The sequence below is a fragment of the Danio rerio genome, chromosome 11 (assembly GCF_049306965.1).
Source record: "Danio rerio strain Tuebingen ecotype United States chromosome 11, GRCz12tu, whole genome shotgun sequence".
NCBI classification, from domain to species: Eukaryota; Metazoa; Chordata; class Actinopteri; order Cypriniformes; family Danionidae; genus Danio; species Danio rerio.
In genome coordinates this window covers 1,027,501-1,053,185 of record NC_133186.1, presented here as the reverse complement: position 1 = coordinate 1,053,185, position 25,685 = coordinate 1,027,501, and the positions used below count along the sequence as shown (strand labels likewise).

At 39.0% G+C, this 25,685-nt stretch overlaps 1 protein-coding gene across 4 annotated transcripts in view; it reads left to right on the top strand.

The window, feature by feature from the left end:
• Positions 1-4,866: 4,866 nt before the first annotated feature.
• hrh1 (histamine receptor H1) overlaps positions 4,867-25,685 on the top strand; it is an 82,540-nt gene continuing 61,721 nt past the window's right edge. For all 4 annotated transcript variants that reach the window (XR_012386874.1, XR_012386873.1, XR_012386872.1 and 1 more), the window contains exon 1: positions 4,867-5,037. The gene's annotated coding sequence lies outside the window, so the exon portion shown is untranslated. The remainder of the gene's footprint in view (positions 5,038-25,685) is intronic.

Here is a 25,685-nt window from a genome sequence, read left to right as displayed (position 1 = left end):
CCATGGCTCTGACCCCCGCAGGGGTCTCCCCGAGTCTCTACTCCAGCAGGAGTATTCACAGCCCAAGCCAACTCTGCTCGGGTTCCCGCAGGAACCTGTGTCACCCTTTGCTCCAAGGAGCCCTCTTTACATTTCCTTTCAAATAACTATATCCAGCAGCCGGATATAGCATTTCAAGCCTTTTGGGGAGTTTCTTCGAATACACGGCTGCTGTCCCGAGCTTCATGCATTTGGGGAGCTCTCGAGAACCACCTGATCTCGTACTCCCCTTACATGCTCTATGGACCTGGCGGGAGCCCTGGGCTCAACTATCTCCGAGCTCAGGGTTCTCTCCCGGGACAGCATGCCAAACCTGCTTACAGTCGTCAAGCAATATCTAAGTGTGAACTCTTGAAGTGAAGTTTTTAAACTAATTTCGAGAGGAGCACGTGATATAATTGACCGCAGCTGGCCGCCAATCTACACTCAGTAGTTAGCCAATCAGACCTATTCCAAATTACTATAAATAGCCTAGCTAGATATTACTCCCTTACCTTCGTTTTCCGAAGAAACCCCCCATCCACCCCCTATCTCCTCCTTTCCTCCCTTTAAAAAGGGGAGCTCTCGAGAACCACCTGATCTCGTACTCCCCTTACATGCTCTATGGACCTGGCGGGAGCCCTGGGCTCAACTATCTCCGAGCTCAGGGTTCTCTCCCGGGACAGCATGCCAAACCTGCTTACAGTCGTCAAGCAATATCTAAGTGTGAACTCTTGAAATGTTATTTAACAGTTTTGTTTCCCTTGTGAAGCCTCTGGCTGGACACACAATGTCCATAATGTCAGATTCTGCTCTCCTTGTGGAAACATTTGCTCCTCAAATGTAGGCAAATCCTACCACACACACACACACACGCACGCACGCACGCACGCACGCACGCACGCACGCACACACACACACACACACACACACACACACACACACACACAAACGCACACACACACACACACACACACACACACACACACTGCCTGCTCTTATCAGTGCTCTGCACATGGCAGGTCAGGATGGCCATTGTTATCAAAGGCGTTTATCCAAATGATTTAAATTGCATCTTGATATTACACACATGCCGCAGACAAATTTACACAACATCTAATCTGTGCCTTTCTCCATTCGTTCTGCTAACGTATCGGCCTGTAAAGCTTTCATGATGACACTACAGAGGATATACGAGGAAAACATGATGAGAATTCCACATCAATACTGCCAGAGACTCTGTGATGGGTGAAGGAGGGATGAAACAGCATTGCTTTTTTCTTATTATTGACGTCACATTTCTGAATGGCCTCATATTTTCTTCTGATCGTTGTGTCGCTACAGATTTCCTCTTATTTGACTCCTGTGTCGAGGCTTTTCACAGTCACTGCTGTTAAATGAAGTAATCTCCTCATTCTTTACCGAGTCTGTTGATGCTGAATGAACTAATACAGCTCTTATTAATATCTTACAGACTTTGTTCTGCTGAATAGCCTTCATTATATGCATGCATTCATATGAAATCACTATCATATGACATAGCGTGCATGCTATATTAACACAATTCAACTGTGTTAACCTAAGGGTGAGTCCAGTTAATTTAAAAGCATGATTTATTTTGGCATGTTGAGGGAGAGGACAGCACTTGAAAGATTGATATTCCAGCATGCATTCGAGCACACTGAGAGGACCAGGGGTCTCATGTATGAAGACTTGCGGGGAATTAATACTAAAGCATTGCGCACGGATAAAGCTGTATATGTCACGATTACCAGCGATCATTTCCCATAAGAACGCTGGTTTGCACCTACAATAACCATGGACTACAAATCTGCCATTTCTGGACTACATTTTCATACATGCACTCCGGTCACACTTACACATGCTTCCTCATCTAGACTGATTACATTCACACCACCTGAGGATTGTCAGAGACTGATTAACACACACTGTTTAAGCCACACATTCACCCCTTCAGTGTTCTGTCACAGTTACATTACAACGCGTTTTCCAGTCTTGTTATCTTGTGTACCGACCGTTAGCCTCTTTGTCTTTGCCTGCCGCCTGCCTTTCTGACCTCTTGCCTGTATTCGACTGTGATTCTGGATTGTCCTCACACACCTGTTTGCATCTCTGTTGACCACCGCTTGCCTGACTGTGAATAAACCTGCATTGTGGATCCTAACCTCAGTTGTTGGTGTTACTCCTCGTGGTTACAGTATATGTGCGTACGCATAAAAAATGCAGATGTATGAAACACTGCGTACGCAGAATCCCACACATATTCTCTGAGCGCACGTGCACGAGCACAAAGCCCCTCCCTGCCTCCTCCCGCTAATAAATATGCAAACCGGGCTCATCGTGGAAACGTAGCCCCGCGGACGTTTCTGCAGACCGCGAAATACGTCCTGGGAGGTACGTATTCGAGCAGTTTTTGCTTTCGCGCCCGCGCTGTTCTCACGTGAAAAGCTGCTGGAGGCCGCTGTGGAGCGACCGTCCGTCCAACTGGCTGGCTGAATGACCGAACGATCGACCGGGCACCCTCCTCTTCCTCCTCCTCCTTCCCTAAACCCAAGCGATGGTTTGCAAAAGCCGTCCAAAAAAAAAAAAAAAAAAAGCAAAAGCCCTCATCTTTGATTTCAACCGCGTTCTCGCCCTTATTTTTCAGATTCTGTTTTTCATCTTACCTGATTTCTGGAACCGCTGTTCCCCGGACTCGATCCCGGTCGTCCCCGTGGCCGGCTCTTCCTCCTCCGGGCCTCCGCTCCACCGACGTAACGCCGTGAGCTGAGCGTACAAACTGGTTGCATCGGGAAAGCCCTCCACTCGGAGGCAAGCCGTCAGCCGGCGAGCGCGAAGAGGAGGAGCGGAGTGGCGCCTAACCGCCCCGCAGCGTTCGCTCGAAAAAACTAAACGCGGCCATACGTACCTCCGGCCACGTAAATCGCGGTCTCCAGAAACGTTCGCAGGGCTACGTTTTCTAGAATGAGCTTGGGTTGTAAATATGGTAATGACTCTACTTTGGCAAAACCAAAGGAAAAAGCACTGGCAAAAGCAAGCAAGAAGAGAAACTTCACAGAATGTGAATCGGAGGTGCTCCTATCGGAGGTAGACCAGAGAAAAATGATGTTATTTGCAAGTTTGTCCTCCAGAATTAATAAAAAAATTATAATAAAAAAATAAAGTGGGAGAGTTTAGCTGACGCGGTTAACACAGTGGGGTCTGAACATCGCACTGTGAATGAATGAAATAAAAAAATAATACGATCTAAAGGTGAAGGTTAAGAGGAGAACAGCGGCCGAACAGGGGATGCTGAACTAACACCCTTTGAGGAGAGAGTTGCCTCAATTGTGGACGACACTTTATTGTCTGGAGTAGTGTCCGTGTCTGTGGGGGAACACTTTGTTAGGGCGGTTTAGCAGCACCCCTCCGTTCTTATCAAGGCATCGCCACCGGCATTTCAGCTCCCCAGTCGCCAATCCACAACTGCCTTGCCTTCGGGAAGCATGTGCAGTCATGAATAATTAGGAAGCCGGCTCTTCTCATAGGATAAGAAAACTCCGCGATGAATAATAATGAGAACTCGACGCATCATCTTTGCGTTTGCAGTTTTGCGCTACGTCGTCGATTTTGATCCACCAAAAAAAAATCATTTTAACCCCGGAAGCTGAAATCAGCTGACAAAAGCTCAAAATTATCTAGTTTACCCCACAAATACAGCTACCAGGTGCTAACATTGTCTTAACGGATGCTCAACACACACACACACATCTGTTAACATCTAAAATAAAGTACTTGAGGGTTTCGTGAACCTTTAAAAAGCGTACACATCGTCCTCTGATGGATTCACGAAAACAAAAACTGCAATAAATAAATAAATAGCTCCTGGAACGTATTTCACGCTCTCCAGAAATGTATATAGGGGTACATATCCATGATAAGCCTGGGTTGGAGGTTTTCATTAAAACAAGCTGAATAATCTGCCAATGGAGTAAGCTAAATAATCTTATGTCAAAATGAAAAACAAGATTAATTTACCTATTGGCAGATTATTTAGCTTGTTTCAATGAGAAACTCATTTCATTTGGACTCATTATTCCATAAAACAAGAAAATTTTTGCTTGTCTAAAAAATGCTTCTTGATTTGAGACTTTTAGATATTTAGATTAGAAATAAGACAAAAAATTTTAGTCATAAAAGCATTTTTTTCCCAGTGCAATTAGTAATGGGCATGTAATGGGTTTTAATGAGTTGCTGAATTGTTCATTTCATCATTTTTTTTAAATTATTTTAATTTAAATTGAAATGTTTGTAAATATCCATTATTAAAGCAAGTAAGTGAATTTTTCTATAATTGTTAGAAATGTAACCATTACCTATATGTGAACTATGTGGTATTAAATGGTGGAGTTTTTCCCAGTGATGGGTTGCGGCTGGAAGGGTATCCGCTGCGTAAAAACTTGCTGGATAAGTTGGCGGTTCATTCCGCTGTGGCAACCCCGGATTAATAAATGGAATAAGCCGACAAGAAAATGAATGAATGAATGAAAATGATGGAGTTAGACTTTGAAACATTTTTCCCATCGTTTTAGTACACTGACGACTTGATTTTTTAAGGTTAGTGGTTGCAAACAATTTATTTGTGCTAAATTTAACCAAACAAATTACGTTAAACATTACTACTATTTAATTAGTTTGTTTTTAATTCAGCCCATATCAATTGTTTGCAACCTCTTACCTTAAAATGTGTTTAGTAAATTCAATGAATCATTTTTCCCCAGCGTGTTCAGGATTTTTGGGGCGGGGCTCAAATCATGCCTATATGATGTAATGGAGACCTAAGCTCCTCCCCCCAAATGGAGCTCTTTAGCATGAGCTGTATGAGCTAACCACTAAACTTACCTATACCTTTATTTTAAGAAGAACAAACTCGATGGAGAGCTGAGGATCACTGTCAACATCTGGATCGTATTAAAAACATCCATCAGAGTCAGCTTTGGCTTGAAACAATACAAAAAAGTAAGTAAGAAAGGTATTTTTTGCTGTTTACGTTGCTATGTTGTTTTTATTGTGTAATTTTTTATGAATAATCAAGGCCACTCAGCCAGCTCTATGCCGGTTTAAGCACATTTATACCAGTAGATAAACCCTTGTACATGAAAACCGGGAATATGTGATGAATATAATCAACACTTTTGTGAAGTAGGCCAATACCAAAGTTAAATATCAAGGTTGCAGACAGCAGCATTCATCTCGAGGATTTGGAGTCAACTCTATCATAAATAGCACATCTTGCAAGAAGTCCTACTCCTTAAATTAGATCTGCAACGTTTAAAAAACTACAATTAAAACCTCTTTGATGTTACTGAGATGAAGCCCACAGTGTGATGAATAACTTACAGGTGCACTAACGTCTGGCTGAGCATTAAAACACATCACGTTTATTTTACAGCTTTGGTCATTATTTGATGAAAGTAGGAATTGATCAAACAATTAGAGTCCTATATTTCTGTGTTGCCACCATTATTGGACACGCACATTTCAGCCATGACAACCCTGTGTATAGTTTTATTGCGTTTTAACCCTCCTGTTGCATTAAAGGTAAAAAATGACCAATGCAGGATTCTAACAGCAGAAAAGTTTGTTTGTTTGTTTGTTTTTACATCAAATTTTCATTGTTTTAAAATATTATGTGCATGTTCTCAAATGAAGTCACATCCATTGCTCAGATGTGAGTTTCTCTTGATGCTTCTGTGGGTCTCGTCTATTAAATCTGAGCTTTATTCTGTATTCTCTATTGGATTCGGATCAGGTGATTGGCTGGGCCATTCTACAGCTTGACTTTCTTTCTCTGAAAGCATCTGAGAGTCTCCTTGGCTGTGTTTTGGTTCAGTGACTTGCTGAAATGTCCACCCTGGTTTCATCTTCATCCTCCTGCTGATGTAGATGTTGGACTGAAGCAGCTGATATTCATTTACACTGAGGAAGAGCAGAGGCTTGCTGATATCCTGAGACATTTCAGCCGCTGTCTGGGCTTTCACTGCTAAACTACACCTCCCTTTCTTCATGTAATCAACACTTTTCCCCTGCGTCGTTTCATTTTATTACACAGAACTTCATTTGTGAACTAATTAGATTTGTTTTCTTTGCATATAAGGATTTTTTGGTTGCTCCCAACATCTGGGGAGAAGTCAACAGCACGTTTAGAAATATGTTTTCTGAGAAAATAGTGACATGTTCAATACTTATTTTCCTCACAGTTCACAGTGACATTACTCACATATATATATATACTATATACTATGTATATATACATTACTATTAATGGGGAAAAGTGCATCACACAGTATGGCCCCGCCTTCCAATAGCCAATCATCAGACTTTATATTCATGCAGTATTGTGGGGAACGGTATTGTGCTTGTTTATTTCGGCAAGTTCTGTCGTGTCACAAACACTATGTTTCTGCATTGTTGTTGTTATTGTAGTAGCAGTAGTAGTAGGAGTAGTAGTTGTTGCTGTAGTAGTAGTAGTAGTAGTAGTTGTTGTTGTTGTTGTTATTTTAGTAGTTGTTATTGTAGTTGCTGTTATTGTAGTAATAATAGTAGTTGGTGTTGTTGTTATTGTAGAAGCAGTAGTTGTTGTTGCCGTTCTTGTAGTTGTAGTAGTACTACTAGTAGTTGTTCTTGTTGTTGTTATTGTTGTTGCTGTTATTGTAGTAATAATGGTAGTTGGTTTTGTTGCTATTGTAGTAGTAGTAATAGTAGTAGTGGTTGTTATAGTAGTTGTTGTTGTTATTGTAGTAGTAGTTGTTGTGTAGGAAATGTGTCATTTGATTGCGAGATCATTAGTTTTTGAGATTATTTGAGTTCCCTCATGGGCTCCATCACTGATTACCATATCCCCCCCTGCGGAGTCTGCAGTGGTCTGCTCCATCTCTGACTGACACAGCACTGATTGTCAGCATTAATTACAGTGCACCAGCAGCTCTTCATGTTCACACCAAGCGCTGTGCTCTGACCTGACGTGTCTTTCCCTTTCAGAGCTTCTGACTGATGTGTTTAATCATTGATCGCTCACTATCTAGAGAGCACTCTATAGGTGTCATGACGACTCGGACCGCACCTTTGTGTTGATGATGCACTGGCAGAGATTACTATTGCCACAGTCATGCAGGACTTTTATTGTGTAAAAATCAAGAACAGTTTGAGTCAAATTATTATCACGGGAATTATGCACAAATGCATTTCTTACTTACAGTTTTGTCTTGTTTCTAGTCTAAATATCAAAATATTCTTAACTCAAGAAGCCTTTTCTAGACGAGGAAAATATACTGTTGTTGTAGTTGTAGTAGCAGTTGCTGTTGTTATTTACGTAAGGTTTACAATGCATTGCAATAGGGCGACACTTTCAACATCAAAAGTGGACAAAGCAGAGCTCAACATCCCATAATGCAATTCACCACCACACAGTAGCTCATTCATTTCTTCAGAATGTTTTTACTTCCTCCACCAAAGTTTATATAGCACATTGCAATCAGTTTGTCCACCTTGCATCTTTAGTTTCCTCCTACAGCCCACTTCAGTTATCTTTCCCTCCACACATTCAATTATTCTCCGCCTTCAGTAATCCAGCGTTGTCCATCAGTCAGCATTTCTGCTGCTTTACTTGATGACGGCACAGACCAACTCTATACGCTTATTTTTCATGTTTGTACACTGCAAAAATAATTTACTTACATTCTTCGTCTTCTTGATTTTTTTAAATCAAAAAGCATTTTCTAGACGAGCAAGAAATATTGTGCTATTAGAAATGATGAGTCAAAAAGAAGAGAGTTTTTCCTTAAAACAAGGAAAATATTCTGCCAATGGTGGAAGTGAAATAATCGTACGTCAAAAAAACAAATCAAGATTGTCAGCTAACCCCATTGGCAGGTTATTTTCAACCTGATTACGTACCCCATTTACTTTTCCGCAGAGCACCAAATACATCCCAGGAGCTGTGTTTTTTTTGGGGGCCACTGTGTACCTGATTGACCCGCCCACCAACATCCCTAAACCCAACCGACAGTGTTTACAAAAGCACAGATTGACCCGCACACCCCCTTCCCTAATCCAACTGACAGTGTTTTCAAAAGCACAGATTGACCCGCCCACCCCCTTCCATAAACCCAACCGACAGTGTTTTCAAAAGCACCGATTGACCCGCCCACCCCTTCCCTAAACCCAACCAACAGTGTTTATAAAAGCACAGATTGACCCGCACACCCCCTTCCCTAATCCAACTGACAGTGTTTTCAAAAGCACAGATTGACCCGCCCACCCCCTTCCATAAACCCAACCGACAGTGTTTTCAAAAGCACCGATTGACCCGCCCACCCCTTCCCTAAACCCAACCAACAGTGTTTTCCAAGGCACCGATTGACCCGCCCACCCCTTCCCTAAACCCAACTGACAGGGTTTTCAAAAGCACAGACTGACCCGCCCACCCCCTTCCCTAAACGCAACCGACAGTGTTTTCAAAAGAACAGATTGACCCGCCCACCACCTTCCCTAAATCCAACTGAGTGTTTTCAAAAGCACAGATTGACCCGCCCACCCCCTTCCCTAAACCCAACCGAGAGTGTTTTCAGTAGCAGCGTTGACAATTCACGATCTCCAGAAATGTATATAGGGTACATTTTCAGAGTCTATGCTGATTATTTTGCTTGTTTTTTTGGAAAGAAATATCTCAATTTTGACTTAATTTCTGAAAACAAAAGAAAATTGTCCATAAAATGCTTCTTGATTTAAGAATGTTTAGATATTTGCACTAGAAACGAGACAAAACTCTAAGAGCATCATTTTTTCAGTGTACATTCATTTTTGCAGTTCAGCCTCCACATCAGCATCTAAAGTGCTGTAGGTGCTCTACATTTAATATCATTGTCAGCTAAAGTAATTATTGATTTAATAAATTCTGAAATTGATTTGGATGCAGTTTCTGTATTAATTTTTTGTGCATGCGATCTCCTTCAGCAAGAGAATGTATGATGAATGTGAAAGCTGCATTTTCCGCTCCGGCTATGAGCTGCTTATATATTAGCTGACTAATGTAGCATGCCCAGGCTCTCGGTGTGTGTGTGTGTGTGTGTGTGTGTGTGTGTGTGTGTGTGTGTGTGTGTGTGTGTGTGTGTAGCACTGGAACTGAATGGTAGGAGGCAAATGGAGACGCCATCACTCAATCTCACATGTGATTAGACAGGCTTTTCTCTCTCTTTCACCCTCAGGGAGAATCTTGCAGTGTTTTGACTCATTATCAGAAGTGTAAGAGCAAACGATCAGCCTATTATGAACTCCTCTATGCTGTAAATCCACTTTTAAAGATATGCACACACACAAAAAAATGGCTCAGTCGGGGTCACATGATGTACATCTAAACCCAACCAGGGAAGCGAAGAAGCGTTTGAGATCTGAATGCACTGTTCAAATATCCATAAATGTATTTTCTTGCTTAATATTTTTATTTTTTCCCATTTATTTCTGCATTTTAGTTGCATTATGGGATCTTGATCTTTCTTCCAACAACTTTTAACCTTGGAAAGTTATATAAAGTGACTTTTAGAAATATGTGTAATAGTGTGCAGTGCTGTATTGTGTGTGTTGGGGTTGTATATTACACTACAAACACCTTTTAATAAACTGCAGCACATTTACTGTTATTTTACAGACTCTTGATATTATTTCCTATACATCATATTATTACTTTAAACTACTAAAATGCCAATAAAAATGAATAGTGACATGAGGATGAAAGTCTAAAATGATAGTAAACTTTTGCGGATTAACCTAAATTTACTGCCATGTGGATGTGGTCACAATAAGTGCCAGAAATCATCTGGTCAATTATAATTTCTATGATTTAATATTTAATGTAGTCTAATTTTTTAATAAAGTCATCTGGAATGGCAAAGAAAACCTTCTTGCAGGACTCCCAGAGTTCATCAAGAGTCTGTGTTCATCTTCAATGCCTCCTCCTTCATCAGCTCAATAATGTTCATGTCTGGTGACTGGGCTGGCCAATCCTGGAGCAGCCTGACGTTCTCTGCTTTCAGGAGCTTTGATGTGGAGGCTGAAGTATGAGGAGCGCTATCCTGCTGGAGAATTGTCCCTCTCCTGTGGTTTGTAATGTAATGGGCAGCACAGATGTCTTGATGCCTCAGGCTGTTGATGTTGATCATCCACTCTGCAGATCTCTCCATACTGAATGACCCCCAAACCATAATCTTTTCCTTCACCAAACTTGACTGATTTCTCTGAGAATCTTGGTCCATGCTGGTTCCAGTAGGTCTTCTGCAGTATTGGTGATGATTGAGATGCAGATCAACAGATGATCCAGCAGAGAAATCCACCTTCTGCATCTTTTACACATCATCAACTAGAAGTCAAGTTATTATGTGTTGCTCTTACAACTGAGATCAACCACAAGATTGTTAGTGTAGAGTGTATAGTGAATTTTGCATTTAACACTTTATTTAAAGGCGCAATTCTAACTTTTGCCTTAATAAACTCCTAATTAGCTGCTTATTTGTAGTTGTTAAGGTAGAAGTTGGGGAAGTAAAATCATGCAGAATATGTGCTTTATAAGTACTGATAAACAGTATATAATAATTTAACAATATGCAGGTGATAAATCAGTTATTAATAATGAGAATTGGCAGTGTTTCCTAAAGTTTTACATATTATAAAAAAATACACAATTATAAGAAAGAAACCAAGCTTCTCATCTAGAAGCAGCATTGACCTACATAGTAAGATGCAAGGCATCCTCTCAGGCATGTTATGCACTTATGAGTGCACAATAGTGTACTGGCGGAGCAAATTAGGTCTGCAAATGTAAAGTGGAGCGAGACCTGTGGCGCTGTTTCTGGCTCTGTGTCATTACTACCAGATTTGGAGAATGCCACTTTCAGAAAACAAACTTGATAAATGTAAGCTTTTTGATCATGTGCAGAAAAGAATAATGCGTCTGCGTGAAATTAAGGCAATGAACAAAAGATGCAAGACAAAAACTGCCACAATTTAATGTCAAACTCATGCTATTACAAATCATTAGATAAGAGTCTTAGCTCAGTAAACCACTAGCTGCTTATTTATAGTTATTAAGGTAGTAGTTGGATTTAGGATTAGGGATGTAGAATAAGGTCATACTTCATAAGTAGAGTGCAAATGTCAGAGAGTTTACTAATTAGACAAATTAAAGCTCATTAATAAACACCAACTGTAATTTTCCCCCTAATGGACGTCAAATCAAGATGTGAAGAATTTGACCACCCCTATAATGGTTCATACCATTGTCAATTCATGGTCATTAACATACCTATAAATCTGACCACTCCTATGATGGTTTGTAACATTGTCAATGTTTGACCATTAAGATAACTATAAATTTGACCACCCCTATAATGGTTCATACCATGGTCAATTCATAATCATTCATATAACAGAAAATTTGACCACCCCTATAATGGTTCGTACCATTGTCAATACATTATCATTCATATAACTGAAAATTTGATCACCCTTGTAATGGTTTGAACCATTATTAATTCATAATCATTCATATAACAGAAAATTTGACCACCCCTATAATGGTTCGTACCATTGTCAATACATTATCATTCATATAACGGAAAATTTGATCACCCCTGTAATGGTTTGAACCATTCTCAATTCATAATCATTCATATAACTGAAAATTTGACCACCCCTATAATGGTTCGTACCATTGTCAATACATTATCATTCATATAACTGAAAATTTGATCACCCCTGTAATGGTTTGAACCATTCTCAATTCATAATCATACATATAACTGAAAATTTGACCACTCCTACTATGGTTTGTACCATTGTCAATTTATGACCATTAATATAACTATAAATTTAACTTCCCCCCTCACCCATAATGGTTCCCACCATTGTCAATTTATGATCATTTACATAACAAACAATTTGATCACCCCTATAGTGGTTCGTACCATTGTCCGTTCATGATCATTCATATAACAGACAATTTGACCACCCCTATAATGGTTCGTACCATTGTCCGTTCATGATCATTAATATGACTATAAATTTGATCACCCCATATGATGGATCATACCATTGTCAATTCATGATCATTAATATAACTTAATTTGAAATTAATTGGATCTGCTTTATTTTAGAGGTTTAGTGGAGGAGGCTGATTTTCACCCCAATGACGATTAGTGTAAACAGAATTATAAGACGACAGGAGGGTTATTATTATCCAAATAACAGGCAGGTAATAAAACTGTGAATTGTTACTGAAACTACTCAAACTTAGTTGTCGTTATAAGGGTGAGAAAAGCAGCGAGTGGATCACTTCCTAATGCAGCTTTGGGAAGTGTGCTAAACAGTGGTCCACCCCCTCTTCCCAGAGCTTTTTCTCAGGCTGAACCCCTTGCTCTTTTTTTGGGGGGGAAATAAGAGAAAACAGTGAGTCAAGGCTCAGTGTTCAGGAGCTGCTGCCCGGACTGTTAATTAAGAAGGATGAATTAAAAACAGCCCTGTCTGGTCCTCCTCCCGGCCCCCAGCCCTTTGAACAACTTTGGCTTTGAAGGCTTTCTGAGAAAGAAATAGGGGGAAAAAAGAGCAAAAAATTAGGCATCCCTCTTTTCCTCTCTCAAAAAAAGTTTACAACCGTCCTGGGAACTCATGCTGTTTATTTTTAGATAAATCAGGATTGTTTGTGGTTAAACACCTCCTTGTCCAGTCGATCTTATTTAACACGCCAGAACTCGTTTAATTATTTTCACAATACTTTTATTTCTACTTCCACACAGGAAAGTCTATATTATATACACTATCGGTCAAAAGTTTGCGGTCAGTGGGATTTTGAAATGTAAAATCAGCTTCTCCTGCCCACCAAGGCTGCCTTTTATTTCATCAAAAATACAGTACACATTGTAAAATTGTGAAATGTTATTGCACTATAAAACAACTGTTCAACAGTAGTTTATAATTTAATTTAATAATTTTTTCAGTGATTTTAAAGATGAATTTTCAGCTTCATTAGTCTTTAGAGTCACATGATCCTTCATAAATCACTATAATAATAATAATAATAATAATAATAATAATAATAATAATAATAATAATATTAATATTAACAATAACAACTATAATAATAATAATAATAATAATAATATAATAATATCAATAATAATAATAATAGCAATAATAATAATAATAATAAAATAATATAATAATAATAGCAATAATAATAATAATAATAATAATAATAATAATAATAATAATAATAATAATAATAGCAATGATCATAAAAATAGCAATAATAATAATAATAATAACAATAATAATAATAATAATAAAATAATATAATAATAATAGCAATAATAATAATAATAATAATAATAATAACAATAATAATAATAGCAATAATAATAATAATAATAATAATAATAAAATAATATAATAATAATAATAGCAATAATAATAATAATAATAATAATAATAATAATAATAATAATAATAATAATAATAATAATAGCAATAATAATAATACTAATAATAATAACAATAATAATAATAAAATATAATAATAATAATAATAATAATAATAATAATAACAATGACTATAATAGTATTAATATTATTAATAATAATAATAATAATAATAATAACATAATCATACATAATCAGTACATTAATAAAAAACATATTTTGCCGTATGTTTTCTTTTAAGGATTCATGTAATGTGTTATGAACTGCATTGCAGCTGTGCACAGTCAGACTCATTGACACATTCTTCAAAGCATCTTTTCTAGCCTGATAGAAAGCCTGTTAAAGCATGCAATCTCAGTGCCACTTCTGGATATGTGAGTACATGTAGAGAGCATGATGTCCTGCCTTTAGTGATTTGGGCTGCACACAATAGAGCACTCCAAGCAGAATCACCAGACAAAAGAGCCGACCCAAAACTGCACTGGCAGCACTCGGATTAAAATACACCCTGAACAGACGACACTCTTCATCCAGCTCCTTCCACCATTTGCCCACTACTCCTCTTTTTTTTTCATATAACATTTTTTCCACAATGTTTGTAATGCACAGTTTTAATTTAGAAGGTGCAGCAGACTACTGTCATGTAGCTGAACAGCAGTTGTCAATGCTTCCAGGATTTACTAATGTGGTATTGGCTACAGAAAGCAAATGCAAGGCTAACACTTTATTTTCATTCATCCATTCATTTTATTTTAGACTTAGCCCCTTTATTTATCAGGGGTAACCACAGCGGAATGAACCGCTAACTATTCCAGTGCATGTTTTACACAGCAGGTGCCCTTCCAGCTGCAACCCAGTGCTGGGGAACACCCATACACACTCATTCATATACACTACAGCTAATTTAGTTATCAATTCCCCTATAGCGCATGTTTTTGGACTGTGGAGGAAACCAGAGCACCCGGAGGAAACCCACGCCAACACGGGGAGAACATGCAAACTCCATACTGAAACACCAGCTGGCCCAGCCGGGACTTGAACCAGCGACCTTCTTGCTCTGAGGCCATGGTGCTAACCACTGAGCCACCGTGCTGTCTTATTTACCCTATTAATAAACTATTAACTAAGACTTTTAGCTCAATTAACTACTAATTAGCTGCTTATTATTATGGTAATCCTTGGGTTTAGGTATTGGCTAGGATTAGTGATGCATAATAAGATCATGCTTCTTATAAACAGTTCATATTTTAATAACAGGCAAATAATAAGCCATAGTCAATAGCATGAATTATGAATTAAAGTGTAACCAATGCATGTGCATTTTCAGCAAGGAGCAGTCTATTATGAGACTAATATCCAGAAAACATCTGAAGAGTTTATTTGCGAAAGCAGATAACCAATGATTTTCTGAACTGAGTGAATTGAGCTCTTCAATACTTAAACTACTAAAATGCCGCAGTTTATAAAATTGCATCAGGCCCGGATTGGCTAATCAGGTGGACCGGGAGAATTCCAGGTGGGCCGGTCTATTTTTGGCCGCGAGGGCCGGTGTCCCTAGCTCCAGAATCTGTAGCTCTCAGCAGTCACACTTTTTAAATTAATTTATTTATTTACTTGACCACAGTCTTCTTATTCATTATTTTACCTCAGCTCTGCTCTCTTTATATATAACCAGCCTGCAGGTTAATGATGATATAACTCAGATGAGTCTATATACAACTGTTGTGGTCCAGTGGTTAGCATGTTAAATTACGACACCTCCGACCCAGGTTTGATCCTCGTCTGAGTATGTTATTTTTTTTTCATTTTTATTGTGAAGACATATAATACTGTAAGGGTTGTTGAACATTTGAAGTTCTAAAGCAGCTGTTTTCTCAACAAAAGACGTGATAGTCAGAAACTGAATTGGAAATGACCTTATTTTAATATAGTCAGTCGTGAACTGAAGTGGCCCGGTCTGAGGCTTGAAACTCCAGGGCTGAAAAGGAGTCCCACTCTGGCCCTGAATTGCATATTTCGGCAACCCAGTGGCGCAGTAGGTAGTGCTGTCACCAAGCAAGAAGGTCGCTGGTTCGAGCCTCGGCTGGATCAGTTGGCGTTTCTGTGTGGAGTTTGCATGTTCTCCCCATGTTGGCGTGGGTTTCCTCCGGGTGCTCTCCACAGTCCGAAGACATGCGGTACCGGTGAACTAGGTAGGCTAAATTGTCCATAGTGCATGAGTGAATGTGTGTGTATGGATGTTTCCTAGGGATGGGTTGCAGCTGGAAGGGCATCCGCTGCGTAAAACATGTGCTGGATAAGTTGGTGGTTCATTCCGCTGTGGCGACCGCGGATTAATAAAGGGACTAAGCTGAAAAGAAAATAAACAAACAAAAAAACAATTTCTGAATTAATTTGAATAGTCTTTTCATTGATGTGTACTTTGCTATTAGATGCGGAATATTTAACCATATGATACTTGCAACAGAGTCGTACGATTCTGGTTAAAATGTGAATCACCATTGTTTTTGCTTAAAATCAAGATCACAATTTTCTCACAATTCTGTAGATGTAAAATTAAGATTAATATTGGTAGCCTATTATTATTGTTAATTCTCAAACATATAGGGCCCTATCATACACCCGGCGCAATGTGGCGCAAGGCGCAGCACAATACTCTTTTGCTACTTTCAGCTCGGCGCAAGTGTCATTTTGAAGTGTTGCGCCTCACTCTTTAAATAGCAGATGCATTTGTGCTCATATGTGCGCCCATAGGCGTTCTGGTCTAAAAAAGCAGGCGTGTTTTGTCGCGTTGCTATTTTGAGACACTGTAAATAGTCTGATCTTTAGACCAGAACAAAGTCGGTCTATTGTCTGGCGCAAAGTTGCGCCTGGCTTACACACTACACACAAGATGCAGAGCAATACACAAATATCTTTACATGTGAAAAATATATAATATATTAAGGATATATATAATAAGGATATATATAGGATATAAATATAAATGATTAAAATGTTACAAAACATATTAATTTCTAGCCTACATAAATATGAAAAAACACTGCCTTCATAATTTCTTCATCCCGGGAGGCTTTTTCAGTTCATTCAATTTGCTTTTGTATAATGTTATTATTATTAGCAGTATTATTTATTATATTTGTTTTATTAAAAGCAAGCTCATATTTGTCCACCTGTCAGGTTTTAGACTATATAGGGCATATCAGGTGTATTTGGAAATAACTCAGTATTTTGAGCACACTTTGTTATTATTGTTCATTTATTCGTTTGCTGGAAATTAGAGCTGAATTTAGAAATAGTTTTGAAACTAATCTTTGCGCTTAACAAACGAAATTAATTATTTATAGGCTAATTGATGTCCGTGCGGTAAGGTTTCCCTGTCCACATGAGCAAAAGCGAAAGTGAACTTACTTTACGTCAAAATGCGCTCTTGGCGTGACGCAGCTGGCTCTTAAAGGGAATGGGAGATGAGACTCTGATTGGTTTATTCTCAAAACACACCTATAACTCATTAAGAAAATAAACTTAACCCTTTTAGTCCATGCACCACGGCGCAAAGCGGATTTTCCCATCCTTAAATGAGCAAAAATCCATTCTGACATGCCCTGAAAGCGTTTGAGCCCTGCGTTTTGCGCTCTGAAATAAATAGAGCCCATGGTTAAACAACAACAATAATATTAGCCCTGTGCGTGGGTCTACTTTTGGTTAAAATGTAAAGTTTTGTATAGTCATTATGGTGGACTTGAACAGACTTTGAATATGTCAAAATATGTTGATTAATTCACAGAAAATGATGACATCAGAATACAACTATTCATGATTATAAAGTTAATTTATTATGATGAACTTTAAATACTCTCTTGGCTTCTCGCAACCATTATCATTATTTCTTTACAGTTGTTTTCACTGGCCATTGTTTGTGTGAGCAGCAGCACGGCTCAATCCCACAGCAAACAACACCTGGTTAAACTGGCGAGTGGATATTAAATAAAAGAGGCACAACTGTTCAACAAAATCCCTTTTTTATTATTTGTTATTTGCATCTCCAACCTCTCCGCAACCTTCAAAGCTGTTAAAAGTTCACACACTCTTACAGCTGTCAACAATCCACGCAAACGCAGGCCCTTTATTTCAGACATGACATAATCGTGTTGTGTAGTTAGACGGTGCTTTGCCGTGACTCAAGCTGTTTCGAGCTGCCAGGTTAATCACAGGACGCTATTTTTGTTTGAGACTTAAAGTCAAATGTCATGTCCCGGCACATTTTGAGAGAGTGGAGATGACAGACTACACTTATGATTAAAGTAATGTGTGCGGTCATGTTTTACTTTGTAGATGTGTGGGCTTTACTTCACGATGTGATGTAACAACTTGGGACGTATATGGAAAATTTAGGTTTTTTTTTTTGGTCAAATTGCATGTGAAGTTGGCATGTTTTTGTATTCAAATAATGATTAGTGTTTAGATAATATTCAGATGATAGCAGTAAAAATTAATGCATTATAATTTGCATTTACATTATTTTCCGATTAGTAAAATGCATATCAGCATACAGATCAGATGAGCCAACTAATGTCTTTAAATATATATTGTCTGCTAATTCTGATCTGACCTATATATATATATATATATATATATATATATATATATATATATATATATATATATATATTAACCTTGAAAATATAAAATATGTTACCTATATTAATATTAACCTTTAAAATTTTATTGTGTAATCTATTTACATTTTTGCTGGTAATGATGTACTTTTATAGTTAATAAAATGCGTATTAATATACAGCTCATGTTAGAATAGTAATACACAATTAGTCTTTTTATTAGTATTCTCACCGGCCACTTTATTAGGTACACCTGTCCAACTGCTCGTTAACACACATTTCTAATCAGCCAATCACAGGGCAGCAGCTCACTGCATTTAGGCTTTTAGACATGGTCAACAGGATCTGCTGCAGTTCAAAGTGAGCATCAGAATGGGGAAAAAAGGGGATTTAAGTGACTTTGAATGTGGCATGGTTGTTAGTGCGGGCTGGTCTGAGTATTTCAGAAACTGCTGATCTACTGGGATTTTCACGCACAACCATCTCTAGGGTTTACAGAGAATGCTCCGACAAAGAGGAAATATCCAGTGAGCGGCAGTTCTGTGGGCGCTAATGCCTTGTTGATAAGGTCAGAGGAGAATGGCCAGACTGGTTCCAGCTGATAGAAAGGCAACAGTAACTCAAATAAGCACTCGTTACAACCGAGCTCTGCAGAAGAGCATCTCTGAACACACAACACGTCCAACCTTGAGGCGGATGGGCTACAGCAGCAGAAGAGCACACCGGGTGCCGCTCCTGTCAGCTAAGAACAGGAAACTGAGGCTACAATTCACACAGACTCACCAAAACTGCACAATAGAAGATTGGAGAAACGTTGCTGCTCTGATGAGTCTCCATTTCTGCTGACACATTCGGATGCTCGGCTCACAATTTGGCCTCAACAACATGAAAGCATGGATCATCCTGCCTTGTATCAGCGGTTCAGGCTGGTGGTGGTGGTGTAATGGTGTGGGGGAGATTTTCTTTGGCTCCATTAGTACCAATTGAGCATCAACGCCACAGCCTACCTGAGTATTGCTGCTGACCATGTCCATCCCTTTATGAGCACAGTGTCTCCATCTTCTGATGGCTACTTCCAGCAGGAAAGTCATAAAGCTCAATCATCTCAGACTTGAACATGACAATGAGTTCACTGTACTCAAATGGCCTCCACAGTCACCAGAGCTCAATCCAATAGAGCAGCTTTGGGATGTGGTGGAACGGGAGATTGGCATCATGGATGTGCAGCCGACGAATCTGCAGCTACTGCATGATGCTATCATGACAATATGGAGCAAAATCTCTGAGGAATATTTCCAGTAGCTTGTTGAATTTATGCCACCAAGGATTAAGGCAAAGGGGGGTGCAATCCGGTACTAGTAAGGTGTACCTAATAAAGTGGCCAGTGAGTATTTTTTGTCTACTTAGTTGTAAAGAAAAAAATAAATAAATAAACAGATTTTTTGGCTATTTTTTATATAGATGTACAACATTTAAGTATGTGTATGTATGTATATATATATATATATATATATATATATATATATATATATATATATATATATATATATATATATATATATATATATATATATATATATATATATATATATTTTTTTTTTTTTTTTTTTTTTTTTTTTTTTTTACTAGTAAAGATGCTTTACAGGCACAAAATAAATAAATAAATAAACAAACAGTAAATCCGTGCGTACTCTCCTGACCCAGCAGCATAAGTGAATCCGGCATAATTGTTCTCCAAACTGGTAGCAAATTATCAGGGCTCTGCAGATGCAGACGGCAAACAAAGATGGGTCGCTTTCCCCCCAGCCTGCGATTGTAATCAGCCTGTCAATCTAAGCCTCTCATTGTTGCGTTTTCAGCTCCAGAGCGCTTTTCTCTCATTGGTTTACTGCGGACGCCAGATCACACTCAATTCATGCCAAAACCAGCTGCCTTTTTTGTTTTCCCAGTAATCTTCCAATGAATTGCCCAATTGCATGTGCTACAGAACAAGAGTAAAGCATTGCACTGGTGGTGTTCGAGAGCTTGTGTTAACCTTGGTGAAAATGGGGCTCTTTTTATTTTTTGGCGGAGAGGATATTAAGTGCTAGCAGACACGGTTAGCCTGGAGGCAGAGCAACTTAGCATGTCTAAAAGAGTGGGGGAGGAATAAAGCAAGACTGTGTGCGCTACAAATGGCTCTTTAGATCTTACATCATCCATCCAGAACACACACACACACACACACACACACACACACACACACAAGAAGAGACGTCACATGAGGCTACACAACACAAATGACATTTAATCCTGCAGCAGAAACTAGTTTATCTGAAATGTCAGGCTTCTCATAGCCAGTGTAGATGAGTGACGACTGAGAATTGTTGAAGGATTAGTTCACGCAAGAGTTTTTAATTCTGTGATAATTCATGCACGCTCACAAAATCCACTGCAGGAATTTCATTCCAAACATGCATGACTTCTATTTCTTCTGTGCAATGCATAATGATAAGCACACTGTAAACATATCTGTTGAAGAACGGTTTCCGCTTTTTGTGTTATGTGATATAATATACTGTACAAGAAATGAGAATATCTAGAGAAATGAGTGTGTAAAATAACAGAAAATGTGCTGCAGTTTATTACAAGCCACAGCCATGTCACCCTGCAGCCCAAGACCGGTTACTCACTGAAGCTAAGCAGGGCTGAGCCTGGTTAGTACCTGGATGGGAGACCACTAGGGAACACTAGGTTGCTGTTGGAAGTGGTGTTAGTGAGGCCAGCAGGGGGCGCTCAACCTGTGGTCTATGTAAAAGAGTCCTAATGCCCCAGTAAAAGTGAAGGGGACACTACACTGTCAGTGGGCGCCGTCTTTCGGATGAGACGTTAAACCGAGGTCCTGACTCTCTGTGGTCATTAAAAATCCCATGGCACTTCTCGTGAAAGAGCAGGGGTGTAACCCCGGTGTCCTGGCCAAAGTCCCTCTATCGGCCCATACAATCACGGCCTCCCAATCATCCCCTTCCACCGAATTGGCTCTATCACTGTCTCTCCACTCCACCTATAGCTGGTGTGTGGTGAGCGCACTGGCGCCGTTGTCCTGTGGCTGCCGTCGCATCATCCAAGTAGATGCTGCACACTGGTGGTGGTGTGGATAGAACCCCCCCTCATGATTGTGAAGCGCTTTGGGTGTATGGCCATACACAATAAATGCGCTGTATAAGTACACATTACATTACATTACATTAGGTTTCTGCAGAGTAATATACAACACCAACACACTATATAGCAGCGCAGACTATTACACACGTGCAGGAAAGACACTTTTTTAAAACTTTGCAATGTTAAAAGTTGTTGGAAGAAAAACCAAGCTTCCACAATGCAATTCAGAAGCAGAAATAAATGAGGAAAAACATGAATCTCAGGGCCTACTCACACTATGCTATCCGAACCATGCTCAGGCCCGTTTCCCGGATCGTTTGAGAAGTGTGAGTGCTCTGAATTGGGCTCAGGCACAGGTTATTTGGCTGGCCCTGGCCCGGTTGGAAGAGGTGTGCCTGAGCACGGTTCACTTGGGCTTTGTCGCGGTACATTTGTGTGTGAGTGCAAAACGCGCCAAAGCCCGAAACTGAAAGCGAGACGTGACTTTTAAGGGACTGTTTCATATGGCTTTATTAATCATTCTTACAGTTCAGTGAACGCAAACTAAAGTAGATGATTAAAGACACAAACCCCTCACTGCATGACAGCTGCACCTTCAGCAAACCTCCTAATTCCTGCAGCACCACGACTTTATGATTGTTTATGAGCATCAAAAGTGGCGGATCTGTTTGGTAAAATATTTGACTGTTTCACCGCATCCCAAACGACTAAAGCGATATAACAAGAGAAAACTCAGAGAGCGCTTCTTACCAAAGAGCGCATCATCGATGACGTAAGCGTGCCCAGGCCCGAATGTAATGTGAGTGAGGGCCGTCGGGGAGACGGAATTGGGGACAAGGCAACTGTACATAGTGTGAGTACACCCTAAAAGTAGGTTTGGTATGCTGTCCCGGGAGAGAACCCTGAGCTCAGAGATAAAAGAGGAGCTGGGGTGGAAGGGGGGATTCTTCCAAAAGAAGATAGAGCAGTAGGGAAAATTGGGTCCATTTGTTGTAGACGTGGATCAATCTGACTGGATTATTACTGATTACCGATAAGCAGCCAGTCGTGCTCAATCATATCACGTGTTTCTCTCGAAATTAGTTTATGAAACTTTACTTAATCATAGGCAAAGATGTAATGTTCATTATCGTTAATATTAAGCCAAATAACTGGGTTACTGACGCTCATTTAAACATGATCAATAACAGAATCCAATTTGTTTTATTATAATAAGGTAAATAATTGGATTACCGATGTTTGGTTATATTAAGCTAAATAATTTGACTACCGATGTAAACATAGTTGTCAATGCTCATTATCAGCTATTTTATAAAATAATAATATAATCTGATTACTGATTTATGGTTATATTAAGGTAAATAAATCGATTACTGATTGGTTAAAGGAAATAATTGGATCACTGATGTCCATTTTAACAGTCAATGACAGAATGCTCATTATTGATAAAATTAAGGTAAATTATTGGATCACTGATGTGCATTTAAACATAAACCTAGTCAATGACCCAATGCTCATTATTGATTATATTAAGGTAAATACCTGGATCACTAATGTCCATTGTAACACAGTCAACGACAGAATGCTCTGTTTCGATAGACTTTAATGCCATATTAAAGCAGAACGTGAGATCGATAATCCATGACAGCTGCATATCATTATCAATGATCCGAGACCAGCCATCGACCCCAGACTATAGAGCGGGATGATGTTATTGAATGTCCGGTCGGGCTCATCGTCTGATTGTAAATGATTTCTCATCACTCCTGCTTTCAGCGTGTCTCTCCTCATGGTTTCTTTGTTCCGGCTGAAGGCAGGAGGTGGTAATAACCCTTCAGTCGGCCCCTGCTGCCCACTCGCAAATCACTGAGGTAATTATCTACAATCAAAGAGCTGGAAAAAATCTATTGACACTCCAGCGGTTGTACAGTGGGAGATTTCACTTCCTTTCATTCTGTTTTGATTTTTTTTTTTTAAATGCACTTCTTGTTCTCCTTGACTTTGACCCAATCATCGGCGGAGCATGCAAGGCTACACTGCGAAAAAAAATCTAGTTTTTGTCTTTTTTTAAGTCCTAATATCTAACAAAAATCTTGAATCGAGAATAATTTTCTAGACAAGCAAAACATATTGTCTACTTTAAGAAATAATATGCCCATTTTAAGTGTGCTTTTCCTTAACCAGTTAAACTCCGCAGACGTCATCGACTTTCGCTTTCAGATTTAAAGGGCTAGCATTGCACCAGACCCTCTTTAGTGGTTTCGTTTGAAAGTGTAGAATCTATATTCTATGCTCATATGCATCACTTTGGTTTTTATTCTACTGTACAAAAGTTATTTACACTTAAATACACAGTATTTTGGATCCCCGAGCTGGGTATTTTACATTGGTTCATTTATATATTCTTCATATGACACATGTATAAGTTATAGCTCAAATGAAAGCTCTTGCCGGTGCTCATGCGGTTCTTGCGTTCTTTTTACTGAATTATATTCACATATCAAACAGTTGCCGAATGAATTGTGGTGTTTTCATGGCGCAGAAATGAAAACAATACATTCATGATCAATAAGCAGCCCCAGATAGCACAGACAGCTGTCATCTCTTATGCTGTGCGCTTCAAGGCCATTCTCCTCTGTTTTTGAGGTGATGTGCATAAGTAATCCTTTTATATGTCTGACGTGCGCCAAACATAACCTAACATCAGGCCGACGTCAGTGTCCAACCTAAAATCCACCAAATATCAATGTCTAATCATGTTACACCTTGACATTGTGTGGACGTTACCACTATGACATCTATCAGACGGATTTTGGTCACTTTCCAACACAACCTAAAATCAACCAAGTATCAACGTAATTTGATGTCGTTATTGGACATCAAAACAATAATGTCCTTAGACGCTGACTAGGCATTAAATTTTGGTCACCTGACGTCACAACCTAAAACTAACCTAATATTACAGTCTTATGATGTTGTGTGCCTGCTGGGATTGGTCAATACTTATCCAAACTTCCATCTTTATCCTTAATAACAGGCAACAAACTCACAGATAGCATAGACTCATAAAACCAGAACGACAAACTGCAATTGGACTACACCACAGTCCAAACACATGCGCTATAGGTGAATTGGAGAAGCAAAATTGTCTGTTTATGAGTGTGTGTGTGTGTGTGAATGAGTGTGTATGAGTATTTAACAATACAAGGTTGCAGCTAGAAGGGCATCCGCTGTGTAAAACATATGCCAGAATAGATGGCGGTTCATTCTGCTGCGGCCATCCCTGATATATAAGGGACTATTCATTCATTCATTCATTTTCTTGTCGACTTAGTACCTTTATTAATCCAGGGTCGCCACAGTGGAATGAACCGCCAACTTATCCAGCACATTTTTACTCAGCATATGCCCTTCCAGCCGCAACCCATCTCTGGGAAAATATAATGGACTAAGCCGAAGGAAAATGAATGAATGAATGAATAAATGAATGAATAAATGAACATTTCTACAACAAAATAAACCACTCCCTATCTCTTTAACTAGAGCTGATCCTTGTTTTCATGTTCCTCTGATGCTTTTCGAAAATAAAAAGAGCTGCAGAAGCATATGGAAGTATCAGCAGAGCCTTTATTTCAGCCAAGAATATAATACATTTAACCCTCAGTCAATATAATGGCCAGAAATAGCTGTTTTTCTCCCAACAGCAAATCTCCATGCATTGAAATTGATGAATAAGGTCATTACTAAAGCACCACTTGAAGCAAGGACAAGTAGTTCTGTGCTGTTCGAAAAATAAGAGATGAGAATATGTGGGCTCGTTTTGTTATTATGTAAAGAACTCTCCGCAGTTTTAATTCTTAAAGCACAGCTTGAATGTTCTATGTAGGGTTTGTACTATTTGTGCAATGTCGCAGCTGAACAACAGCATCAACTACTATAACATTGATCACCTCAGGTGCTTTATTCAGTATTAAATGCTCTCAATGTACAGTTTGAATGTCATTTATTGCATTTACTGCAAAAATGCTTTTTTTACTTAGAGTTTTTGTCTTGTTTTTTGTGCAAATATCTGAGAGTTCTTCAATCAAGAAACAATTTCGAGACCAACAAAAAAACATCTTGTTTTTTCAGAAATAATGAGTCAGATTTAAGGATGATATGTGGACTACAAGCAAGAAAGCAGAAATAATAAGTCAGATTCATTTATTCATTCATTCATTTTCTTTTCGGCCGATTCCCTTTATTAATCTGGGGTTGCCTATCAATGGGAAACACCCATACACTCCCATGCAAACACCCATACTGCGGACTATTCAGCTTACTCAATTTCCAATAGCACATGTGTGACTGTGGGGGAAACTGGAGCACCCAAGAAAC